This window comes from Elephas maximus, chromosome 3, assembly GCF_024166365.1.
Source record: "Elephas maximus indicus isolate mEleMax1 chromosome 3, mEleMax1 primary haplotype, whole genome shotgun sequence".
NCBI lineage: Eukaryota > Metazoa > Chordata > Mammalia > Proboscidea > Elephantidae > Elephas > Elephas maximus.
The window spans coordinates 78,233,590-78,244,978 of NC_064821.1; positions in this window are offsets into that span (position 1 = coordinate 78,233,590).

An 11,389-nucleotide genomic window follows, 5' to 3' on the forward strand; every position below is an offset into this window, starting at 1 on the left:
TATCATTGTGACATGTAATCAAATTAAAACTATTAATGAGACATTTTACGTCATTTTTTTTATGCTAAGTCTTTGAAATTGGGTGTTTACTTTACACTTAAAGCATATCTAAATTTGGACCAGCCACATTTCAAGTGCTCAGCAGCCATGTGTGGCCACCATGTTGGACAGCACAGTTCTAGAGAGCACTGTCTGGGTTTCGTGTTCATCCCCAGTACCGAAGTAGAGCTAGGTCCAGGGTGGGTGTCAAGGACTATGACTATTAGTGCTGCCCATCAAATATTTCCAGTTCGCCTAGGCACAGGGTAGGATTGGACTTGCCCAGCTCCTTGAAGGTAAGGGTGGTCGCATAGCTTGCTTTGGCCAGTGACATAAGAGTGGAGGTAGAATGTTTGATACCTAGGCAGAAGCTTTGAGAGCCAGTGTGCAATTCACCATGTCCTATTTATTGTTCTCTGCCACAGTTACCAGCAATGCTCTAGAGGGTGGCTCTTCTGTCTGCCAGGGTCCCAGAGTGAGAAGCTGAGATCCAGATGACCCATAGCATGACCAAGAAGCAGACCCTTGTTATTTTGTTGTTGTTGGGTGCCATCATGTTGATTCTGACTCATAGTGATACCATGTGACAGAGTAGAATGCCCCATAGGGTTTTCTTGGATATAATCTTTATAGAAGCAGATCATAGGGCTTTCTCCCCCAGAGCCACTGGGAGCGTTCCAACCACCAACATTTTGGTCAGCATCTGAGCACTTAACCATTGTGCTACCAGGGCTCCTTTTTGTTGTTTTAAGCCTCTGAAATCCTGGGCTTGTTTGTAGTAACTTGGCACAAGTTGGCCTATCCTTGCCAATACAGATGAATGGTTGTGCTGAAGAATTCATTCACCCATTGTTCAGCAATATTTAATGAGTGGCTACTAAATAATTAATGTGCTCAGCTGCTAACCAAAAGGTTGGAGATTTGAGTCCACCCAGAGGTGCCCTGGAAGGTGTCTTGATCTGCTTCTGAAAAATCAGTCACTGAAAACCCCGTGGAGTACGGTTCTACTGTGGCACACAGGGGTTGTCAGGAGTCAAAGTCGTCTCTACGGCAAACCAGCCAAACAAGGATCCCTCCTTTATAAACTGTACATCCTAACGGAAACCCAGACATTAAACAGTGACTTTCATAATTATATATCTAATTAAAATTGTGACGAGTCATCTGAGGAAGAGTGTAAGGAACCTAAGTGCACCTTATATGGGGGATCAGGGAAAGCTTCTGGGAGGAAGAGACGCTTGAGCTGGGGGCTATCGGATGAGTGGGAAGTAGGTAGGTAAAGGGGCAGGGCAGAAGCACATTGTTGGCTCCAGGAACAGTATGTGTGAGACCCCTGAGGAGGGAAGCAGCGAGATAGGTATCAGGGAGAACCCTTGCCCCCTGTCTTCCTGTTTCCAGGAGGAAATGTTTACTCCAGGGAGAGTAGCCTTGTCCCTTCTCCCCCCGCCCCTCACCTGTCCCTCCCTGAAGGAGGAGGAGAGACTCATGTGATTGGATGTAGGGGACAAGTGACAGAGAGGGGTCAAGGGAACTCAGGATCCTTTAGATAAGAACTTGGTGTCTCTACCTTCCTTCCCTTGTTCTGGACTTGGCACACTTCTGTGAACTTGGGCCTTGCCTTATTCATTGGGTAGCCTCAGAATCCTCCTTAGCATAGCTCCCAGGCAGCCAATACTAGTGGGTAGAAGTTGGCAAAAGATACAAGTTCTACTTGTCAAGCCTACTTCTGCGGCTGGTGTGCAGGGTGGGGGTCAGGCCATCCTGGCACCCATCTTCCATACACAGGGCGTGGAACTTGTTCTGTCTGCCCTGGGGTTCTGGGCTGCTAACTTCGGGGTCCCAGGCTCTCATAGCAGGCTTCAGGTGTGTGAATGAGACCTGTGAGTGAGACAAATGAGAAGGCTCCCTGAGTGGATTTTGAACTCTTTCGGGCTTGCATAGGCTGCTGAAAGCTCTGGCCATTTTTTGTCTAGTGGGTCTGAGCCCTTTCCTACTAATGGCTACTATTTGCTGAAGCCCCAGGTGTGTACACACCTGGAAAAGCAACATCAGTCTGTGGAACTTAAGGAGGTAGGGTTTCCTTGCATTCTTTGGATTTCCCAGCCAAAGTCAGACTTGATGGGAGTCTGAGTGAACAGCACACGCTGGAGGAATGGCTAAGGCCAGACTAACAGCTCTGCACCCACCATTATGGCAGTAGAACTATTTGCAACAGCATCTTCTGGAAGCAGCCCCAGGCCCATCACTGAGGAGTGGCTCTGCCCCATTGAACCTCTGCTAACCAATAGTGTGACCACAGTGATTACCAAGGAGCACACACAAACACCAGAGACAGCTGGCATGAAACGGCATGGATATGCCCAATGACCATGGCTGTATAGTGTGGGCAGCGGCCAAGGGAACTTGCAAAAGGGAAGGTGTGTGGAGCAAGGGGATTAGAAACAATTTCCTTTCTTTATCTGAAAAGGTCTTTACTATTGTTTGTGGGATGGGAGGAGCCGTCATATCCAACCACTTAGCCTTCTAGGTAGAAGCATTTCCATTGGAATAACCCTCAGGACTTAGCCTGCCCTTGATCACCTCTCATTCCCTTGGCAAGAGGGCAAGAGAAGGGGCTCCTTTGATTAGGCTTGGGAGAAGGAACAGAGCACGCTCAGCTCAGGCTCTCCTCTCTCTTTGGGGTCTGCCTGCCTGCAGAGGGCCTCCCTGGGTGGTGTAAAAGGTTAACACAGCTCAGCTACTAACTGAAGGGTTGGTGGTTTGAGTCCAACCAAAGATACCTCAAAAGAAAGGCCTGGCAATGTACAGACAGTCCCCAGTTTACAAACGCCTGACTTACGGGCGACTCCTACTTAAGAATAATAATAAAAAAAAAAAACACTGCTATAAAACCTATTATATTGAAAATTTTGAGTTAAACACATACAATGGTTCATGAAAACATTACACAATTTGAAAGTGTTTCTTAAGTGTTTTACATGCATAGAACGGTAAGATATACTATATAGTAAGACAAACGTTTAACTAACTGATGCTAAATAAGAACCACATGTAGTCGTTCCAACTTACCCACAAATTCGGCTTAAAGACAGACTTAGGAACGGATCCCGTTCGTAACCTGGGGACCACCTGTATTTAGGAAAAATCAGTCATTGAAAGCCCAGTGGAGCACAGTTCTGCTCTGACACTCACGGGGTCACTATGAGTTGAAATTGGCTCTACGGCAACTATTTTTTTGTTTTGTTTTGCCTGCATAGAGGTTTTTTCCTCATCTCTTTTCCTTTCTTTTGCGGAGTAGGCTGTGCTATTGGGGGGCAGGTCTGAAGTTCAGAGGATTCAGTTTAGGGGGCCTCATCTTAACAGGTCACATGAATTTCCCATCTAAACCATGTCTGCCATATCCTAAAGCTGATTTTTGTATCTCCATTTATCTGACTCTGGTGGGGAGAGAGGAATGTCACTTACGGACTTTTTAAAGTTTCAACAGTGTTGAAAAAACATTTTGTTGAAACATTAAAAAGCAAATGAATATTTTTTTTTTTTAAGTCAGGGATTTTTGAAAAATACTTGGCTTCAGATCCAGTGCCCAGTGGGTATCACCCGGGACACTTCACACAGGACACCCACTGAATGCAGACGGTGACTGGGCCACGTCACCCTCTGGGCATGATGAGAAGCGCCTGAATGTGGAATTGGCTAGGTGGTGAGGCCAGATGTGTCACCTGGCCAGCAGGACACTAGTCTGTCCTTCACTACCCTGTGGCCTTGGGCAGGCACCTAAACTAGTGTGCAGTGTGGCCTTTGGACTCACACAGACCTGGGGTAGAAGTTTGTCTCCACCACTTTTGTGTGATTTTTTTGTGTTGTTGTTATTGTTGTTCTGACTCATAGCAACCCTATGCACAACAGAATGAAATACTGCCCAGTCCTGCACCATCCTCACAGTTGTTGCCATGCACAAGTCCACTGTTGCAGCCACTGTGCCTTTAAGGTCGACTCCATTTTGAGGAGGCAGCTCTGCCCCAGTCATCTTTTGAGTACTTTCCAACCAGAGGGGCTTATCTGCTGGCAAAGTCCCACTACTATTCATAAGGTTTTCACTGGCTAATTCTTTTCAGACATAGACAGCGGTCCTTCTTTCTAGTCTGTCTTAGTCTGGAAACTCAGCTGAAACTTGTCCGCCATGGGTGGCCCTGCTGGTATTTGAATACCGGTGGCATAGTTCCCACATTACAGCAACACATACGCCCCCATGGTGTAACAAACTGAGAGATGCATGGGGGGATTTTAGGAAACCTAAAATCACTCAAAAGTGATTTAACCTCTCTGAGCCTCAGTTTCCTCACCTATCAAATGAGAGTGGCAGGAGTTACTCCTTCAGGGGATCCTAGCATGCGTTTTGTGGTAGTGAGCATGCCCCACAGGGTGATGGCTTTTCACCATTGCTGTCAGGTAGATCAGATGGACAGAGGTACGTCAGAGGTACAGGCTCTGGAAGCTGGGAAGTTGGCTGTCTTCCCCTCCCCGATCTTTCTCTTCCTCAGCTACCTCACATCCCATTCAAAGCCCTGCCCCACTACCCAACACAGAGACACCATGGCAGTGCTTCACCCAACTCTGCTGTGGGCTGAGTCCATGCCAACCCACCTCAGCATTTTGACACCTCCAGCTTGAGCCTCTTTATTTTGCTGCAGAACTGTGGTTTTTTTTCTCATAAAGTGTTTACTGGGTATGTAAAATATAATCATGGCTCTATGAATATGAACTAGATTGTTTTAATGATTGCAGGTAATTTAAAACTTAAGGGCAATCACAGTTCCCAGCCATCTTCTGGTGCTTTAAAAACATGAGCGAGCAGCTCTGAAGAGCCGTGGTCTCGCACGCCTGCTCCTCAACACCATCCCGACTGCAGCCCGGTGCTACAGCTATCTGATTATTGTAATTGATGACATTAGGAATAAAGGATTCGCACAGAATAATACAGGAGCCTGTCATGCCAGAGTGGTTTTATTCATTGTTAGAGAAGTTCATAAAGTTGAAAGAAAGCATTGACGTGGGCTGGTGCAGCACAAACCACGCTTCAGTCCTTTCTCAGTTTGTAAATAAATTTATGAATCCCTAAACCTACTTTTAAGGGGCTCTGGTGGCAAAGTGATCGAGTGCTCGGCTGCTAACCAAAAGGTCGGTGGTTCGAAATCACCAATTGCTCCACGGAAAAGAGATTTGGCAGTCTGCTCCTATAAAGATTTATGGCCTTGGAAACGCTATGGGACAGTTCTACTCTGTCCTATAGGGTCGCTATGAGCCAGAATCACCAGAGGGCAATGGGTTTTAAACCTACTTTTAGGAGTCCCCGGGTGCAGTTCCACTCTGTAACACATGGGGTCGCCATGAATTGGAATTTACTTGACAGCAACAGGTTTGGTTATTTTTTTAATTTTTCTTGATGGTGCAAATGGTTAATGCCAAAATAATACTGAAAGGTTGGCAGTTCAAGTCTACCCAGAGGCACCTTGGAAGAAAAGCCTGGTGATTGACTTGTGAAAAAATCATCCGTTGAAAAACCCATGGAGTGCAGTTCTACTCTGACACACATGGGGTTGTCATGAGTTGGAATCGACTTTTTTTTTTACCTTACTTTTACTGACAGTGAAACTAAGCCCTGTACATCCTCCTCCCTCCTGCTGTGAACCCCCATCAGCTGCCTGCTCTGTACCCCTGGGAGCTGTGCTCCATCACCCAGGCTGTGCAGGGAACCTTTGCCTGGCTTGTCAAGGGCCAGCTCTAGAGCCTGTGCCAGGCTCACACTGGCTCACCGAACTTGCCTTTCTCTCCTCCAAGGCCTCCAACCTTCTGCCTTTACTCTTCTTTAATACAGCTCTCATCCTCTCTGCCTCGGGACACCCTGTTCCCACTTTGGCTGTAGAGAGAGTGCCTTTTGGGTCAACTACTGACAGCGGACACAGGGATCTGGAACCTCACGTCCTTCGCTCTAGACTCCCACATCCTCTTTTTGGGGGCAGCTAAAAAGTAATCTCTGTGGATTTCTGGTCTCTATTTTATAATTAAATATAATAGCCATCATAATATACCATGGACTGCCAGAAGAATGAACAAACAGGTCTTAGAAGAAATACAATCAGAATGCTCCTCAGAAGCTAGTACGGTGCTTACTTTGGACAAGACCAATTGCTTAAAAATGACTTCATGTTTAGTAAAGTAGAGGAGCAGCAAAAATGAGGGAAATTCTGAATGAGGTGGATTGACACAGTAGCCGCAACAATGGGCTCAAACACACCAACCATCATAAAGATGGTGCAGGACCAGCAAAGTTTCATTCTGTTGAACATAAGGTCACCATGACCAAAAACCAAACCCGTCGCCATCGAGTTGATTCTGAAACTGCCCCATGGGGTTTCCAAGGAGCAGCTGGTGGATTCGAACTGCCAACATTTTGCTTAGCTGCTGAGCTCGTGACCACTGTGCCACCAGGGCCCCAGTTTACCATGGTTTAGAGCCAGTTGGACTGCAACTAACAACAACAATCACGGGCTACGATGTGCAAGTGTGGTGCTAACTGCACTTGGGTTATTTAATTTAATGCCTCACTACCACCCCATATTATAGGTTTTATTATTCCCATCTTGCAGAGAAGAACACTGAGGCTCAGAGAAGATAACTTACTTGCCTAAGAAATTAAATTTTAGCAAGCTGCAGTGACAAGATTCAAATCCAGGTTTGTCTGGCTCTTCATAGCCTTTTTGAAGAGGAGTGAGGGAAGGCAGGAAGGAGGGGTGTGTATCCAGGGAAGTGCTGTTGCAGGGGTGCAGGGGAGTGGGAATGTGGAAGCATTCCTGATTAATGGCTTTTGTTTTCTCTGGGGACTGGATGGCAGGTCCTTGGCTGACCCAGAGGAAGGGAGTTAGTTAAGCAGTGGGCCTACAAAGAGGAGACGAATTTCAAAATATGGAGGGAGGGCAAGGTGGAGAGTTTGTTGATCAGAAGCTGTTGTGTATTTAATTTTGTCCCTCCAAAATATGTGTTGACATCCTGGCCTCTGTACCTGTAGATGTGACTTTGTTTGGAAATAGGGTTTTTTCTTTATTATGTTAATGAGGTCATACCAGAGTAGAGTGGGCCCTAAACCTAATCACTTCTATGTTATAATGGTGGCAGAACAGACAGAGAGACAGGCACATGGGGAAGACACCAAAGGAAGACAGACACACATGGCAGATGCATCTACAAGTCCAGGAATTCCAAGAATGGCTTGCTACTAGAAGCTGAAATAGACAAAGAAGGACCTCTCCCTAGAGCCAGACTCTGAATTTAGGCCCCTGAACTGTGAGCATATAAATTCCTGTTCTTTAAAACCATCCACTTGTGATTTTTTGTTGTTGTTGTTGTTGCAGCTCTAGGTAATTAAGACAGAAGCACTTAAAAGGAATTGAGGATCCAGGTGAGGGTGATGCCCAAGAATCGGGAGAAACTCCAGGTTGTGGTTGTGTGATATCCTTCAGTCATGCCAAGAGGAGGCAAGGATGGAGAAAGATAGGAGGTAGAGAGGAGAGAGGGCGCCAGGTCACAGCAACTGATCCCTCTCACCCTAGGGGATAACATCCTTACTGCCCCCTTCCCCACCTCAACCTCCCCACTTTGCCCAGAGCTGCTTTCCGCAGGCGACTCTGCGGATTCCCAGCTCGGTGACATGGCCCCCTGTTAAGGCAGAAAGATTTTCCTCTCATTCCTGCTAATTTGCTGCTTCTGCTTCAGCTCATAAAAAGTTTCCTAGCCAAACCATTCCGGCCGGAGTTCCTGGTGGAGCCTGCTGAGCTGCTGTAATTAAGCTTTGATTAAAAAAAAAAAAAAAATTTTTTTTTTTTTTTTTTTTTAGCCGGCTATAAATTACCTTTCGGAAGCCAGCATTGCCCTTGGAGGGCCTCAGGAGAGCATTTGGGATGTGCATGCCCTAGAACTTGGGTCAAGTTCCCCAGCCTTGGCGGTCAGCAAGCAGCATCAGTGTGACAGGCAGGTGCCGTTCCGCTCCATCTAACTGCAATGGGATGTGCAGAAAAAGACCCAGGTGGGCCCAGCTGCCTCCCAGAAGTGAGACGGTGATAGACTGGGGATCTGGGAGCCCCCAAAGAAGGTGCTCCCTGGCCTCTGTTTTATAGCTCCAAACAATAGGTCCTGGCCAAATATATTTTTCTACCATCACAAGCTTGTTGCAAAGTTGGTTTTATGGATGCACTAAACCTGCCTTTTAAATTATTGTCGAGTATAATAAAATGGCAGAAACAGCAGAAAATCATCAATTTTCCTCAGAATGTGAGTAAAATGATAGTTAGTTACATGTTCGCGTGGAAGCTGCAGTCCACCTGTGTCTATGATCAGAAATAAGCCCAGAAAGCTTTGTGGCAACAGCTGTTTTCAGATGAACCAGTGGAGCTCAGATTTTATTCTGCGGAGGAGGGCCAGGATGTGAGGCCAGAATCTCGGAGAAGAGCCCCCTCCAGGAGATGGAGAACAGAGGCCCTGCATGCCTGTAAACTCACCCAGAGGCTTCTTGTTGTGTGCCATCAAGTTCATGCCGACTCACAGTGACCCCACAGGACAGAGTAGCACTGCCTCATAGGGTTTCCTAGGTTGAGATCTTTATGGGAGCAGATCACCAGGTCTTTTCTCCCGCAGAGCACCTGGTGGCACTTAACCGTTGTGCCAGCAGGGCTCCTTATACCCGGAGGTTGCTGAGGAGGAAATAGGGGGATCAAAGTTTTCCCCAGCAAAGGTTCCCGGCTCTACCTCCATCCCTGCCCAACAGCTTCCAGACGAGAGCAAAGACGGGGCGGACAGGGCAGCGGGGAGCAGGCAGTGGTGTACCACAAGTGTTTAGCATCTGGCTCTTCCACAACATAAATACATCTTAAAAGCCCCAATTTGTAGCAATTGGCAGATTCCACGGCAGATTCCCTGGTATAAACTGGAGTCCCTGGGTGGCACAAAGGGTTAAACACTTGACTACTAGGCGAAAGGTTGTCGGTTTGGACTCATCCAGAGGTGCCTCGGAAGCCAGGCCTGGCTATCTGCTTCGGAAAGGTGACAGCTTTGAGAACCCTATGGAGAGGTTCTACTCTGCACACATGGGGCTGCCATGAGTCGGAATTGACTCAACGGCACCTAACAACAACAACATCCGGACACCACTGGACATGTAGCTGGAAAGAGATACACAACAACACGTTATTAGATAGTGTTTCCACCAAAGTATATAATAGACACAAATAACCTTAAAAGAGTAGATAATAGCAAAATAATTAGGACATGATGAATTTTGAGCATTTGTTACCTTTGTTTTATTATTATTAATTCTAATTTTCAGTAACGTTGTTTTTAATAATGGCTGAAAAATCAATCAATCAGTTCTTGTGAGCCAGCTTGAGCCTGCTCAACACACCCCTGGGGACAGGTCTGGGAACATTCCCCTAGACGCAAAGTCCCCGAAGGCAAGGCCACCTCTGCCTTGCTCACCGTTGGATCCTTTTCATTGAACTCAATGTTCAATGCTCAATAAATGTTTCCAGAATTTATGAATAACAGGTGGCAGGAAATATGCCTTACAAAGCATTTCGCTGTGGCAGGGCTGAGGCAAAGAAAACAGCTCTATCCTCCTACTGCCTGGAGCTGCCAGGGACCCCACCAGCCATCCCTGCCCCACCCCATGCTCACATCCTCCACCAGGACCGCTGCATCCGTGGGCAGCTAATGCTATGGGAGTGGTGGGCATCCGAGTCAGGCGAACTGGACTCAAATCCCGGCTTCAGCTGATCCTTGCTGTGTGACTTAGAGCAAGTTACTTGATTTCCATGAGGCACATCACAAATAATTTCTTCCTTCCATCTTTATTCCTCAGCAGATATTTGTTAGTCCTGGTTGTGCAACGGTTAAGCACTCAGCTGCTAACTGAAAGGTCGGTGATTCGAACCTACCAGAAGCTCTGCGGGGAAAAAAGATGTGGTGATCTTCTCCTGTAAAGACTATAACCTGGCAAGCCCTATAGGGCAGTTCCACTCTGTCCTATAGGGTCATTATGAGTCGGAGTTGACTCAATGGCTCACAACGACAACAACAGGCACTGTTGTAAACGCTGCAGATACATCAATGAACACAAAACACAACAGAAGACAAGGCAGGCATATACACCTAACAAACTGTTATAAATATTTACAAATGGTAATGAGAGCTGTGAAGGAAAAGAAAATGTTTTTTGAGAGCAAATAATAGGGAATATGATGTGGATAGGATGGTCAGAGGGACCTCTAGTGAGGAAATGCCATGTAGGGTGAGCTTGAAGAATGTGAGGAGGTTTGCCCAGTGGAAAATGGGAGGGAGAGGGTTCCAGGCAGAGGAAGCAGCCCGGGGTAGGAAAGGGAGTGGTGGGAGGTCTAAACGGAGTGGTCAAACACCTGACATACAGTAGGAGCTCAGTAAGTGTACCTTCCTCTCCCTCTTCCTCCCCTCTGTATCTCAGCAGGTCGCAGTGGGAAGGACAGCAGCTGCCCTGGATGAGAGATGCTGGCTCAGTCTGCTGGGCCCAGGTGGAAGGGGGAGAGGGCTGTCCCTGTAGGCACATTTCCCTCTGGAGAGGGGCCCAGGGCCTGGAGCCCCTGCTGTCTGTCTGCAGAGGGGGGAGGCTGCCAGCTCATATGGCCTGGGCAGGGATTTTTAAGATGGGATTTTTTACAAGTCCCTAGATCTCTAGACCAAGAAAAGTTGTGCAAGCCATTTGCTTTTATCCCCTGGACCCTGAGAATCTGGTAACAGCTCCCACTTCCCTCTGCTCTGGCCCAGAGCCAAATTCCTTCTAGTAACTTCCGGGTTCATGTTTTCCATCTTGACCTCTGCACTGAAATGCCCTGCCCTCCTCCTTCCCCTTCACCTTACTGTTCATTTAATGTATTTATTGTGGTAAGCCACCTCAAGTTCTTGATTCAAACCATTTGACTTGAACACTGTGGTGAAAGAAATTAGAGAGAGAAGGAAGGAAGAAAAAGAAGTGTGTGTGTGAGAGAGGAAGATGGAGATAGAGATAGATATGCAGAGGGAGAGACCAAGAGAGATTGCAGAAGAGAGAGAATATTGTGGTTCAGCTTAGGAACCTTCTAGAAAGCCAGAGATCAGCTTCCTTGATCATGTTCTCTAGGTAAGGCCCTGTTCGAGGCACTGGACAGAACAAGAGAGATAGAAGCACCCAAGGCACACAGAGCCTACACCCTGGGTGTCTTGAAAGCACTACATAGTGTGTGGCAGTAACTGCAACAGGAGGTGGGTCTGTGTCACCCCCAGATCCACA